The sequence below is a fragment of the Canis lupus genome, chromosome 2 (assembly GCF_011100685.1).
Source record: "Canis lupus familiaris isolate Mischka breed German Shepherd chromosome 2, alternate assembly UU_Cfam_GSD_1.0, whole genome shotgun sequence".
Lineage (NCBI taxonomy): Eukaryota > Metazoa > Chordata > Mammalia > Carnivora > Canidae > Canis > Canis lupus.
Window position 1 is genome coordinate 70,894,687 of NC_049223.1, and position 14,092 is coordinate 70,908,778.

The 14,092-nt window shown below is 34.5% G+C and overlaps 1 protein-coding gene across 1 annotated transcript in view; it reads right to left on the reverse strand.

Moving 5' to 3' along the window:
* EPB41 (erythrocyte membrane protein band 4.1) overlaps positions 1–14,092 on the reverse strand; it is a 108,616-nt gene that overhangs the window by 24,719 nt on the left and 69,805 nt on the right.

Here is a 14,092-nt window from a genome sequence, read left to right on the forward strand (position 1 = left end):
AAGAAATTGTTACAGAATCTAAGAGTTAAAATAGGCATACTATAAGAATATTTAATAAATATTGCTGAGCCAAGATCCTCATGAAAAACACTGGATGGGCCATTTTTAATAGCTTTGAGATATGTACTGTTTGTTAAGAAAGTAAAATATTTCTGATTAGCCATAAAATTTACAACCATTTTAAAGCTTAATAGATTTACTGCTGTTTCTAAGCATAAATCATATCTATGTTATACTCGTAGATATTTTTTTCCTGAAATCATTGAATTTTCAGTAAAAGGAATCTAAGATTTAGCATACTACCTCTATAGTCACTTTCCACAATGGAACCCTAAATCTACCACATCTATTAAACTACCACTGGTTTTCAAATTCTCTTCATTCTATTTTACTATTCATTTTTTTTTAAAGGTAATCTCTACACCCAACATAGGGCTCAAACTCACAACCCTGAAATCAAGAGACACATGCTCCACCTCCAACCCAGTCAGGCGTTCCTCTATTTTACCAGAGACCTACGACTGGCCCTGCACATACTACTTACTGATATGATCAGTTCTATGTTACCATCTTTGCAATGACTTTGTGGGTTGTTCAAATACAAATACCTCAAGGAAAGTCAATACACTAAACTGTTATCAATGTTTTTGTATGTCACAAAAAGGGGATTTAGGTATTCATTAGACTTTTTAATGAGATTTATATAATTTAAAAATGAATTTGATAAGAAAAAGGAAGTGAGCAGAAGGTGGCAATGGGACTGAGGGATAGGGTTGTGCACAGACACACATACACCCACAGAGCACATTACCCTTGCTTTGCAAACCCAGTAAGAAATGTTTTGCACCGCAAATGCCCACAGAACCAGCAGGAATCGAGGTTATCTTGCTAAGCACAGAAGGAAGATACCCAGCAGTAGTGTCCAGCTCCTGGTTCTTTACTAAAGTAAACAATAAATATTACAGTCACTTAACTTATCAACAATCTATTTAAATAATACCCCCAAATGGTCTGCAACATGCAAACTAAAAAATGTAGAATACAATCCTGATTAGATCAGTTAATTGCGAGTGCTCTGTTTCTACATTCTTCTCTTTAGCAAAACATGGCAAGTTTATGTTTCAGCAAAGAACGGCTTAAATGCCTTGGGGAAAAGCTCTTAAAAAACCAACACGTATGTCTTTATACGTTAATTTAATATCAATATCTGTAATCTTATTCCTATTTTGAAAATTAATTATACTGGTGTTTCCTATGGTTGTATAATAATCAGTAGGAACATCAACCTGGTGATTTAAAAAAAATTTGGTAAAACAAATGCTTTTATATGGGCACTTGCAATAAAAGATAAATCAGATGTGGTAAGAGCTTCTTTTGTAAAAGCCATGTATAAACAGCACATAAAGATGACAAGTCAAGCAGCAATAGCCCATTCTTCAGCCAAAAAAGGAAACGAATGAAGAAAGAACAAAAATCACTAAAAAGAAAATCATTCCCTGGTCCCCCACCGAGCCCCCAAAAGCCTTATAAATAATAGTTTTGGTACACTTTCTGTAGAAAACTCAGGCCAAGTGACAGTTTGAGAAAGGACATTAGAATCACAAGCACTCAGGATGGGGATAAACTAACAACAGAGTAACCATGTGGCTAACAAAAGAGGATTTAAAAATTCTCTTTCCTCTCTAGTGTGCCATTCTCTATCTTGCAATACATTTCTCTTCATTCTAAATTTTCTCTTAGCTATATCCACCCCCGCTTTTTTTTTAAAAATAAAGTTTGTATGCTATTGGTCCTAGCTAGAAATACATCCTTGTAATGCTCACTAGCTTCTCCACAAAACTTGAGTCATTTTCATGGTTCACTGCTATTCTCTGGCATAGAGAGATTACATCTGAATAAAGGAGCTTACTTAGGAGATGTTGGTCTTTATCAAATTACAGTTGGTAAAACTGCTTATTATAAGAAAATCACTCCATTACGCAGCCTCTCACAAATTCCAGCAAATGAAATTTGCCAATGACAGTTATCCTTCAAACATAGTTATAATTTCCTTAATAGTGCTGTTATTAGATTATCCCCAGAAAAGGTGACTGTAAAAGCAAACAGCTTCGAAATCAGTGCCTGATGCAAAATTTTAACTATTAGGTAATAGAAAATTTTGCCTTAACACTGCACTCACCAGCAAGGACTCCACAGCTCAAATGAGTGTTCTCAAACCTGAATAGAGCTATAGAAGTCAAAGTTTTCAGCAAATATTAAAAGTTATACTAAACATGTCTAGAAGACCAGAAGTCTTTGGTTGGTCAATTTTGTTTCAAGATACTAAGAAGGGCTGAGATAGAGAAATGAAGATGGAAAGGAAGGAATTATAACCAGTACAAAAACTATGATCATTTAGTAGGGAACACAAGTATATTTGGCAGGATTTCTCAGAAGTTCCAATTCCAAAAATGATTAAAGACATAATAAGTACTTAAAAAAAGATTATGCCCCAATTTAATATCTAGAAAATAACATCTTGATTCCACAAAACTAAGTACAACAGGAAACTATTATTAGATATTAAGTAGCTATGTCTTCTCTTCCTGAAAAATCCTATATTTAAAATGGCTTTCCATGTTAACATTTTCAAGAAGTTCCTAAAAAGAACATGGCTTTGAAGAAACTCTTCAAAATTTTTATACTACTCAGACATGGCCACAAAGTACATACTTTGAACTAATAAACAAACCACTTCAAAATGTTGAGTGTTGGTTTTAAGTAGTTACCTGGGTAATACAATAGAATCTAGAACTCTGAGAATAACATTAGAGATAAGGTTTACCCAAGGTAAAGTGAAAGATAAAGTGGTATATACCTTCCGTTAATTCCACATTACAGGAGCACGCTCTCCTCACACCCACATATCCACACCCACTCCATTCTTCACTCTTCACTATTATCACGGTGGCAATACTGGATGGTTAATAACCACTAATTTGTAAAGTGCTTTTCAAAAAAACAAATGACAAACTCAGCATATTAAAAATGCTTCTAACAGATGCAACAATTACTGTTGTTGTAGTGACTGATTAAGATGGTTAGAAAAAAGTTATTTTTAAAACTTGGTATAAATAAGTCAAATGAGTTCCAAGTTGATTTTAAAACATTAATATTCTTCTAAGAACTGATTACATGTCAAGGGTATCTCTGCTTTAGGACTGAGCAAAAGACAATTACTGGGACACAGAGAAGAATGAAAATGTGGAAAAATAAGGGAACTCTTCTAGAAACTCTGGCGTCATTATTTCTTACTGATCCTCTGAAGCAGAGGTTTCTTTTCGTTTTTTTTGTTTGTTTTGTTTTGTTTTGTTTTGTTTTGTAATGAGTATGTACCACATTGCTGGCTCCTATTTCCTTAATGACTACTATCAACCAGAATCAGATTTTCAATAAGATTTATTCGTGATAAATTTACATATTAACAGCAAATAACGTGAGAAAAATATCAAAGAAAACGTTCCAAAAGAGAAGTTCTTAGCAGATTTCTTCAGGCTTAAATATCTTGCTGAACTGCTAAGGGATAAACAATTTATTCAGCCTAGTATCGGAGCTAAAGCATCTTGGACCAGGGAAAGGAAAGGAACATAAGTTTATGGATTTATTAGAAAGCACCTCCCAAAGCTAAACACAGACCAAGGACTCCTTCAGAACACAATCATGTCCATGTCAACTAGGAAGCAAAGACACTTCTGAAAGAATATAAATTTATTTTATTCTGACTTATTGGTAAATACTGCCCCAATAGGCCCTGAATTGGAGGAATTCCTCTTAGGGAAATCTCTTTATTTACAAAGAAGAACTCTTCTAAAATGTTTTCCTTAGATTCCCAACCTTAAATTTATACAATTGCTTGAAAGAGTAAGGTATACTAAAGCTTCCGAGTGAAAAATCATTTCACTTTCTTTACCATGTTTGTTAGATATCTCTAAAACCTGTCTAAAGAAAAGGGGAACTGGAGAATTGTTTCTTTATTCCTTAGGGGGAAATGGAGGCAGACCCTTGAAAACCAACCAAAGGGCCTCACTGAATTCATCACCAAATATGTTAAAAGCACAGTTAACATTGAACAATCTGGAAAACTGACAAAGGCAGGGGTGTTGTGGTGATTACAGGTATGTTAGATTACAGTTCTGGTGCACCCCAACTGCTAAATAAATAGAAATAAATGCCTTGTGTTTTGTTTTCCGTTTCTAGTCATAAACAAGACCAAAAATACTTCAACACTGAATAAAGATGCTAAGGTCACATCTACAGCTTTTCAAACAATACAAAGGCAGAAAGGGTAAATTAACCAGTTCTCTGGTTCTCTAGACCTATATCAGGGGTCAGCAAACTATAGCCAACAGTCCAAATCCAGCCCTCTCCTTGTTTTTGTATTGCTATGAGCTAAGAATGGTTTTACATTTTTAAATGGTTTGGGAAACATAGAATGATATTTAGTGACACATATAAATTATATGAAATTCAAATTTCAGTGTCCATAAATAAAGTGTGATTGGAATACGTTCATGTTCATTTGTTTGTTTATTGTCTATGCTGCTTTCACTATATAAAGGCAAAGTTGAGTGGTTATGACTGTGACCATATGGCCTGCAAAGCCTAAAATATTATCTGGACCTTTATAGAAAAAGTTTCCTAACTCCTGGTCTGTCTGATATACCAAAATCTTGATATCATAAGAGTTTGATACATTTGGTGTCTTTATACCATATGAAACACAAGAAAAAAATGATCAAACTCTTCTCTGCAATGTATTTTAGGTAAGTACAAATTGTCAAATATCAGGTTCCCTTTATGGTATCAGAATAAAATAATTCATCCAAAATGAATTTATACATACAAACAAGCACCCAGTCTCAATAATATCTTCTATATGGAAAATAGTTGATTGTTACCTTTAGTAAATGGATAAGAGCTTTTAACTGATTCAAATTATAAGACATTAATAAGAGAGACTAACATCTACCATAGTAAATTCTTTAAATAAACCACGGACCACATTACAGGATTAATAATAGAGATAGTGGCTTCTGGGCCATATATGGGCTTTTCTGGGCTACTTGCAAATACTGATTAGGCATATAGTGATTAATTTGGCACAAATTTGTGTCCCAACAATACGAGAGATTCTATATGAAAAGTTAGTTTATCCATTACCATCTGTGACTGATCATTTCATCCAATTTAACAAATTTTAATTATCTGTTATATATCTGAGATACAAAGGTGATAGACTGGCAAACAAAGATGAATAAAACAAAGCCCCTCACCTTTGAGAATCTCATACTTTTGAGGAGACAGGTACAAGCTAAAAGAGATGGATTAACAACATTTCAAATCTTTAAAACCACTTTTGCTGGTGGGGATCTAAGCCATAATCAGAATGTTAAACAGAAAGTAAGCTTCCATAAGTTTATCATATCACAATGATATAAATTAAATCACATGAGGGTGCTAAAGTATGTAAAGATTACTCAGTCAGAGAAGGCAAGCAAACTTAGAATGCAGGCTCTTGGCGGTATGCTTCTTCAAAATAGAATAGTGAGTCTGTCTTGTCAACAGATTCTGGGCTACAAGAAGTTTCCAAAGCTACAAAACTATCCCACCTCCACTCTTTTATCTAAAAAAAAAAAAAAAAAAAAAAAAAAAAACCCACTTGCCTGTGTCATTTATGAAGAGGCTTGAGGATTTCCAGGAATTTCAAAATGTTCTTTTTTTAAGAGAGAGGGCAAGCCAATGGGTAAAAACATAAGATGAATAAATCATTGGCAAGCAACCTATGGGCAACAGAGCCAGAAAGAAAAAGAGCTGATAAAACAAAGACAGCTAGAAAAAGAAAGAAGAAATCAGGATAACATGCTAGGAGGAAGACTAGGGCAGATCTGGATATCAGATGGTATGTTATCTGAGGGTAAGAATTATGACTAATGTAATATGAGAGTTACATTTAACTATGTGAAGAGCTTATAATATAGAAGACAGAAAATTCTTCAGAAGGCCTCCATTCAGGAACAAGAAATGAAAACTATAGGGAAACAGATTTTGAGTTAATATAAGAATGATTTATAGGCAAAAATCAGAGCTGTCCAAAGATGTAGTAGGCTGTATCTTGGGAGGCCAGAGACCTATAAATGTCCTATAAATGGTTTTAAATCACAAAATGATACTGTATAGAGAAGTTAAGCGAAGTGAAGAAGAGTTGGATTGGGGGCTTACCCAACCCTAAAATGCTGATAATGCTACCTTTTTTTTTTTTTTTTTTTTTTTTTGATAATGCTACCTTTTTGCATCTCTGCAATACATTGCCCTAATGGGCAATGAATGAATGCATAGTAGTAAACATGGTTTCCCCTTCATTCTTATTCTCTGTGTTTTATTGAGATGGGATCCTGTCCATATGAAGACTCTTCTTTAAGGAGACAGTAGAAGAGAAAATGAGAGACTAAACTGTACTGTTTAATGATCTGGGGTGGAGGGACCTGAAGAGATCATTGGAACACATGTTTCTCCTGCCCTCTAATCTTTGAAATGTTGGATATATTCTATTATTTACTGCAAACAGGATTCTGACTATGATAAACGGGAAAGCTACCCTCTAAGATATCAATCACAAAAGATTAGAAATGCATTCCTAAAGCATACACTTCCTTAATAATCTGTCACCCACATATTTAGTTAGGCTATGATTGAAGTTATTTAGCTTTTAGCCTATATTTCTGATCTGTGGGAATAATAAACTACTTTTTTCTTCTTTTTGTCTTTCAAGTTCTAGTAGAAGAATTCCATTTATGAAGTAAAATATTCCTTGAATTTGTAATTGTTGATAACAGTCACCTCTGATTTCTTTCTGGTCTAACCTTACATGGTTTCCTTGCTCTAACAGCCATACCTTCTTCTTAAGTGTTGCCGGTGCCCAATCCCGGGTCCACACCAGTGTTTGTTTGTTTGTATCATGCTCTGCTGCAGTAAAGAAGGAGATCCTAAGGCATGAGGGGTAACAGAAACAGAAATGAGAGCAGACTCATTGATCTACTATCCACTACAATGTGGAGGAGGCCGATACAGTTATCCCACATGCCATGCATAATGGAGAATAAGAACAAGGATTCGTCTCCATTTCTAGTACCAAAATTACAAACAACAGAGTTAGTTTAAGTGCAATGAAAACAAGCAAAATTTCTTTCTCAGTGTGGTAGAGAATGCTGTAAAGAAGTTTGGGATTTTATAATTTCTGTGAAGAATACAAGGGAAGGAAATTATAGAGAAGTTCTATATATCTTCACTATACTCAATACTCTTGGCAAAAAAATCGCAACAAAATCGGCAACAATGAGAAAGTGTCTCATATTATTTTTTAATTTTCTGTCTTCCTTTTGTTAATATGTGATCATTAGGTAGAGCCCAAGTATAAATTTTGCTTGCTAATGCCTTCTAAAAAAATAACCAAACCTCTAATGCCTAGTATATTCTCCATGCCTATCTGTAGGAAATATGACGAAAGTAACTTAGGAATGTAGGAGACAGTAAACTGGCTTATATCCACAGAAAATTCAGAGAAAAATTTACAACATTTACTAGAAAGAAATGTACTAGGAACTTGGATGACAAGTGGAAATCTAAACCACAGAAAATCCCCAGTCTAATGTTACTCAACAGTCAGTATCTTCCTCTTTCAAAACTTGTATCAGAGATGTAAACAAGTTGTAAACCTGACCCATGTGAACTGAATCTCCTTCATATTCTGTTAGCATAAGGAAATGGCTAAAAGATAGGTCTGAAAGATTGATGCTGGGTTTATTTTCAAGCTTGGTCCACTGGAAGACTACCAAAAGGATAAGATGAGTTTTAAGAGTATGATGAATTTGGAAAGACATTTTGACCTTCAGTAGTTTTAAGTGCCTGGTCAAATACCAGTAACAAGTAGATGCAAATCAATACAACTATTTCACAGCTTGCTTTCATATGAAAAATTCCAAGAAATTAATGTCTGTTTTTAAGTGTTTGTCTTCCCAGTCCCCAAAAGACCAAGAAACGAACAACCAAAGCTTCTGATTCCTGGAATACCTTATAGATTTATTCTCATGAGGTAGGTTTGTCTCTATGTTCCTAGGTGAAAATCTGGGCACCAAGTAGTTAAGTGAACTTCTTAGAGTCACCCTAGAAATGATTAATAGCAAAACCAAGGCAAAAAAAACCCCAAGACTTTTTACTGGTCTGTATTGATACCTTTAGTCGAAATTGTTTTTTTACTTATCCACTGGCCATTCAGAAGCTGAACCAGGATAAAACCAACACACAGTTATTTGGATCTGTCTCTGGTGTTCAGAATGGAATGAGATGTGAGAAGAAAACTAAGACAATTTACAGCTTTGTTACAAATATCAGCAGTATTAATGTTAGTTAATACAAAGCTATAATGTCTGCTATTTTTCCTCTGATAGTTGTGATGGGTATATCTTTTGAACCTGCGCTGATCAGATTAACCCAATACAAAGACTTGGCCCTTCTGCTCTCAACCATTCTTACCCTAAATAAAACAAAGGGCCTCTTCTTTAACTTACATCAGTAAGGATCTCTGAGGATTCCTGCTCTACTTCCAAAAACTGAAAAATATTATTGGCTTATTGTAGACTTTTAACGGACTCAGAATAACTCTAATACAAAGCAGAACAAAATCTAAGGTGAAATTTACAATAATTAATAAAAAGCTGTTACCAGGATGAAAACTGGAAATATAATCATAAACAGTTATAAAAGTATCAATAAAATTCTGATTATTTCCTTTTCAGTTCCTTGAAAAAATTTTAAAACCCTAAACAATATTATAGTTTTGTTATTCCATAAGGAAAGCTCTTGCATTTCTATTTCAAAGATAAAGGGGAGTACTTATGATGATCACTCTCTGTATCAGAGGACAGCTTTGCAACGTGTCAGGCTGATTGAGGTCTCTCTCTTCTTATTATGAGTAAATCAAGAAATATGCTTAGTTACAAAATATTTGTTATAAACAGACATAGCCTGCGACATGAAAGATACACACCCATAACAGATTTTAAAATTTAACCCACTCCTTACTTTTTTTCCCATTTTGGGGGAAAGCCTATAATGACAGAATAGCAGTTTTCAGGAAATACCAGATAATTATTTCTACATGTCTCCAGAGAAAAATAGAATAGTGGTGGGCGTTGAAGGACAAAAGATTCTTGGCATTAGTGTTCTCTCTCTCTCTCTTTTTTTCTTTTTTTTGCTGTAAGAAGCCATCATCTTAAAAAAAAAAGTCTTAAAGTTTCATCAACTAAAAAGTGTTGAGAAGTAAAACAGAGTGCAAAAATCTGTTTGATAACCTCATGGACTCAGATTTCAAAACAAATATGTGAGACAACATTAACCAAATCATCCATATTGGTACATTCAAGTGCCACAGAAAGTAAGCTACATGCAAGATGTGATTAATACCGAGGTAAATAATAACAGGTTAGGCATCTGAGTTGTGTTGTGAAGACAGAGCACACTCATATGTACTTCAGGGAAGCCTTAAAAATCAACATGCAAACACAGGGACACATACTTGTCACAACAGAACTTTAGGTCAACAAGGCTATCAATGAAAAACAATTGATTTCAACACAAATGTAAGAATAAACAGGTATGAAGTCAATCAGGAAAACAGAATATATCGATATATATTTTAAGCTTATGATAATGGCTAAATATTGCTTCTAGCAATATAATTACTTAAGTCATAAAGAAGTAACACAGTATTACTTCAGAGAAGGGTATATTTATGTACAGATCTTGAATTAATTTGTATTTCAGGACTTTTAAAGATGGGTACAGTGGTCTGGGAATTCAGCCCTGGCTAGAGACTAAGGGGGCACCAGCACCATTTTCCTTAAACCAACAACATTCTACTTATGAAAAGTTGGAGTTTAACCTTTGCAGGTCCCCTTCTATACACCAGGCAGGATAAAGGTGTTTTTCCATGTACATCTCAGAAATACACATAAGAAGGCCACAGAAGTCAAAAGCCCTTTTCCAAAAAAGGCCTTTGTATATATACTAATTTGATATCTCAAGAAAAGGAGTGTTTATGGATTCATAGATTAAAATGTATCATTTTAAGGCTTTTGAAAAATTAGCAAAGTTGAATTTTTTTTTCTTAAACTACAGAGCCTATACCACACAAATGACTATAGATTACGAAATATTTCATCAAATGTTTTCTACAGAGTATCCTGCTTTGTATGTTAAAACTGGAGAGAAGGACACAACAAGAGTAAACAATAAGAACATGCAGGATAAAAAGAGTTAAAGCTTTTGGGGAAAGTACTAACTGTCGTACACTTAAATCTGATTTGCCTCAACTTGCTAAATGTCAGTGAGGAAAGCTGGCTTGGGCAATCCATCCCTACTCCTTTGTACCCCACAATACATATTCTACAAAGAGTAACATTTTATTGACAGAAAAATGAACACAAAGAGCTCCCCTAGGACAGTGAACTATCAAGATCAGAGGGTATCATACAGGAGATAACACAGCAGAAGTAAATGACAAAAGTTCAATGGTTTTAATCTTGACATTTCAGATGAGTACCCTGTTTTCCAATCACAGAAAGACCAACCACCAAACAGCCAACACAAGAATCACGAGAAAAGACATCATAAAAGGAATACGAGGAGATGGAAAAGTACTAGAGTAGAGGTGGCACTTTTTGAGAGACTTGTGATCCTCGGGGATTGGAATAGAAACCTTGGGAGGAATTTCTTCATTGTCTTGCTGGGGCAAGGCTCTCTCAGCAGATCTCTCTTTCCTTTTAATTTTCTCTTCATCCTGCACTAACAGAGCACGTTCCTGTGTCTGCTTTCATGGTAGAAGATCAAGAAAGACAGAGAAAGATGAACAAAATGACAGATGGAAAAATGCTCAAAAATGATACTTGGGGATGTGCAAAGGATTTGGGAAGATCTTTTTGGACACTTTTTTTTTTTTTTTTGGACACTCTTTATCTTACTTTACTTTGGCAATTTATCCCAGCGAAGTTTCTATAACACAGTAGGGTATTCAATAGATAATTTTTTGAGTGAATGAACATTAGAAGTCCTGAAAGTTCAAGAAATTACTTGACTTCCTTAGTTATAGTATTTGTTCTTCCTTCAAGGAGACTCACAGATTAATTTTAGGTCATTTTTCATTGTTTTAGTGCTGCCAATTTTTCTTAGATCACTTGGGCAAAACCAATAATGAAGCATTCTTCTCACCATCAGAAAAGTTATTTTATTACAAATAGAAGGCAGAATATAAAACATTATCCTCATATCCTTTCACATAGACTTAAAAAACTTCAACAGTTCATTCAGTACAGCAATTAGCTTTTGCTCAAGGGAATAAAAATCTTAATCCCATACATTTTAAAGTTTGCAAAAGAAAAACAAGAGTATAAAAGTTTATATGTGCCTCCAAGGTCTATCAAAAACAAAGCCCACCCCCATCTCAACAACTGTAAACTCCCTCCCTCTTGCAGAATCATGATTAAAAATAATAGCAGTTAACAACCATCATGAAGGCTTATATATCACATTAAAGCAAGTACTTTTAACACTTTTAAGTGTTCCCCCTCCCCCAATTTCCATGCTCTGCCATTTAGTCAGGACAGATGTTATCTATGAAAGGAAAAACTTGGCTCTAAGTTCTCTCAGTTGGGCCAGCCTTCTCTGGTCAGTTTGGTATTTCAATACAGGTTCTTTGCACACCCCTAAGTGATATGTATCAGGGAGAAAGTAGCTGGGGGACTGGTCAGCAAAAAAGAAAAAAGGAAAAGAAAGGATGCAAAATTATAATGATTTTTAAAAGAATATAAAGAGGGAGAAGAAAGACAACATAAAAAGAATAGGGTACAATTAAATTCATTTTCTCTCTGAATACATATTTACATCTTCATGCAGCTTTTCAACCAGCCATGCGCCGAAATAAGCAAATTGAAAGCTGCAAAAGCTGCAGCAGTGGAAATGTTATGTGTTAGGTCAAAAGGCAGTGGGGTGTGAATTTACTAGTAGAGCCAAAAGAAAAAAAAATTACACAGCAGCTGCTGTTCAGTTCTGGGGGATTATCTGCTTAGTGCCATGACAGGAGCAAATTTAGATTGAGAAGCACAAGTCATAATGGCAGCTTTACCTCTGGCCCACCAACCTTTCTTTCCGAGGGAAGGACAGAGGTTTTCTTCACCTGGTCATACACAAATTATATAAAATTCAGTAGCCTTGCAATACAACAACAATGCTGCCAAAGACGGAAGAGGTATCCCCAGGGAACAGAAATATTGCCCTAATTATTAAAGAAAAAGTAAGATATGCCAGAAAGTGGAGTTATCCTATATAAATGGTTATCAGAGTACAGTTCTTATTCATTCTGTTATTCACTTAGAGGAGTAATATACATAAGCATAGAGCTAAAGTAGCTCAAATATTCCCCACTAATCTAATTTATAAAAAGTCCTTTCTTCAAAGTCTACAGGATGACATACCCATTTCCAACCAGCCTTGAGATGATTTTTGGAAGGTTTCTATTAAGATATAAGATATTTTTCTGGAAATGGAGACTGACTCAAATTTACCAAACTTCATCCAAGAGAGTATTAAGTTACTTTTTCAAAGTAATAGAGCACCTTTTATTACTTCCACAGAGTCAAAAAGAAAACTTCTAGAAAATATGCAGTTACGGTTTACAGAGAGGGTTAACCAGGCAAGACAGCAACAAGGCATTTCTCCTGGAGTTTAGAATTACAGAAAGCAAAGTCACTGTCTCAGTTTAGGGTATATTATCTATATTTAGAATACAAAAGTGATGTCCATTTACCTCAGGGAATGGAGGCTGACAGGACAGTGAATAAGATTGCATCCTATCACCTGTGGTAACTAGCAAAAATGAACTATTGGGGCTTAATCAAGATAAAAAAGCTTCTGTACAGCAAAATGAACAGTCAACAAAACTAAAAGATAACCTACAGCATTCAGGAATTCTCCAGTCTTACTTGGTGAAACTGGTTCGATTGTACTGGGAGAATTCTTAGCCATTTTCAACTGCATTTTGAAAAATAGAAAAAGTACCCTTTGTGAGACAACTTTTATCATCTTCTCCAGTTCCAGAAACTAAACAAAGTTGGATAATATACCATGAATTCTGAATATAAAAACAAGTTTAAGTTATTAAGACAATACTACCTTTCTTAATTAGAATTGCAATTGCTATTGGTAAAAACCAGGCATATAATTTTTAAAAATATTATAATCACTCATTAAATCATTATGACTACTCATATAAATATTAACCTGTATAAGCTAAAGATTAAGTAAAGAATTTTTAGATATATGCTTAAGGTAACTTTAAAAATATTCCATCACACAGATTCATTTAGTCAAAGGTAGGATTTCTACAATAGGTAATGACAACAATACAGAAAGAGCAGCCTCTGAAAGGTATCTCCGAATTCTTCTAATTGTGACTACCTTACAAAACAACATGTTAAAAGTTTGATGCTACTCATAAAGATGAGTCGTCAACGATTTTTCTAAAATTGAAATGAAATCATTAATATGTGATGGTTTGCACTCTCTGACTTAGAGGCCTTCTTAGTTTATTATATAACTGTGGTCAACCATTCCAGACATTTCTAAGTTGTGCAAATGTTCAAATAAAGTTAAAAAAAATGTTTATCCTGTTCCTGTTTTGACCTTACTAAATTTAGTAAACTCTCTGGTCCTTGGAGGCACAGTTTGAACATAAAGTTCTGCTGGCTTATGGTCAATTTGTAAACACACATTAGCCAGAAGGAGGCAGTTCTCAAGAGCTCAGTCATCTAATGGTAGCTCTAAATGGCTCCTCTAATTTGACTGGGTAGCCCACATGACTTAAAAAAACAAGTGTTTGATTATGAATGCCTTAAAGTTGCAATGAACTGGTGAGGAACCAAAGCTAAATTTCAGCTCTAAACTTCCTTATTTTACTTATATACAGAACATTAATATACAGTAACACCTCTTTCATTCATTCTCA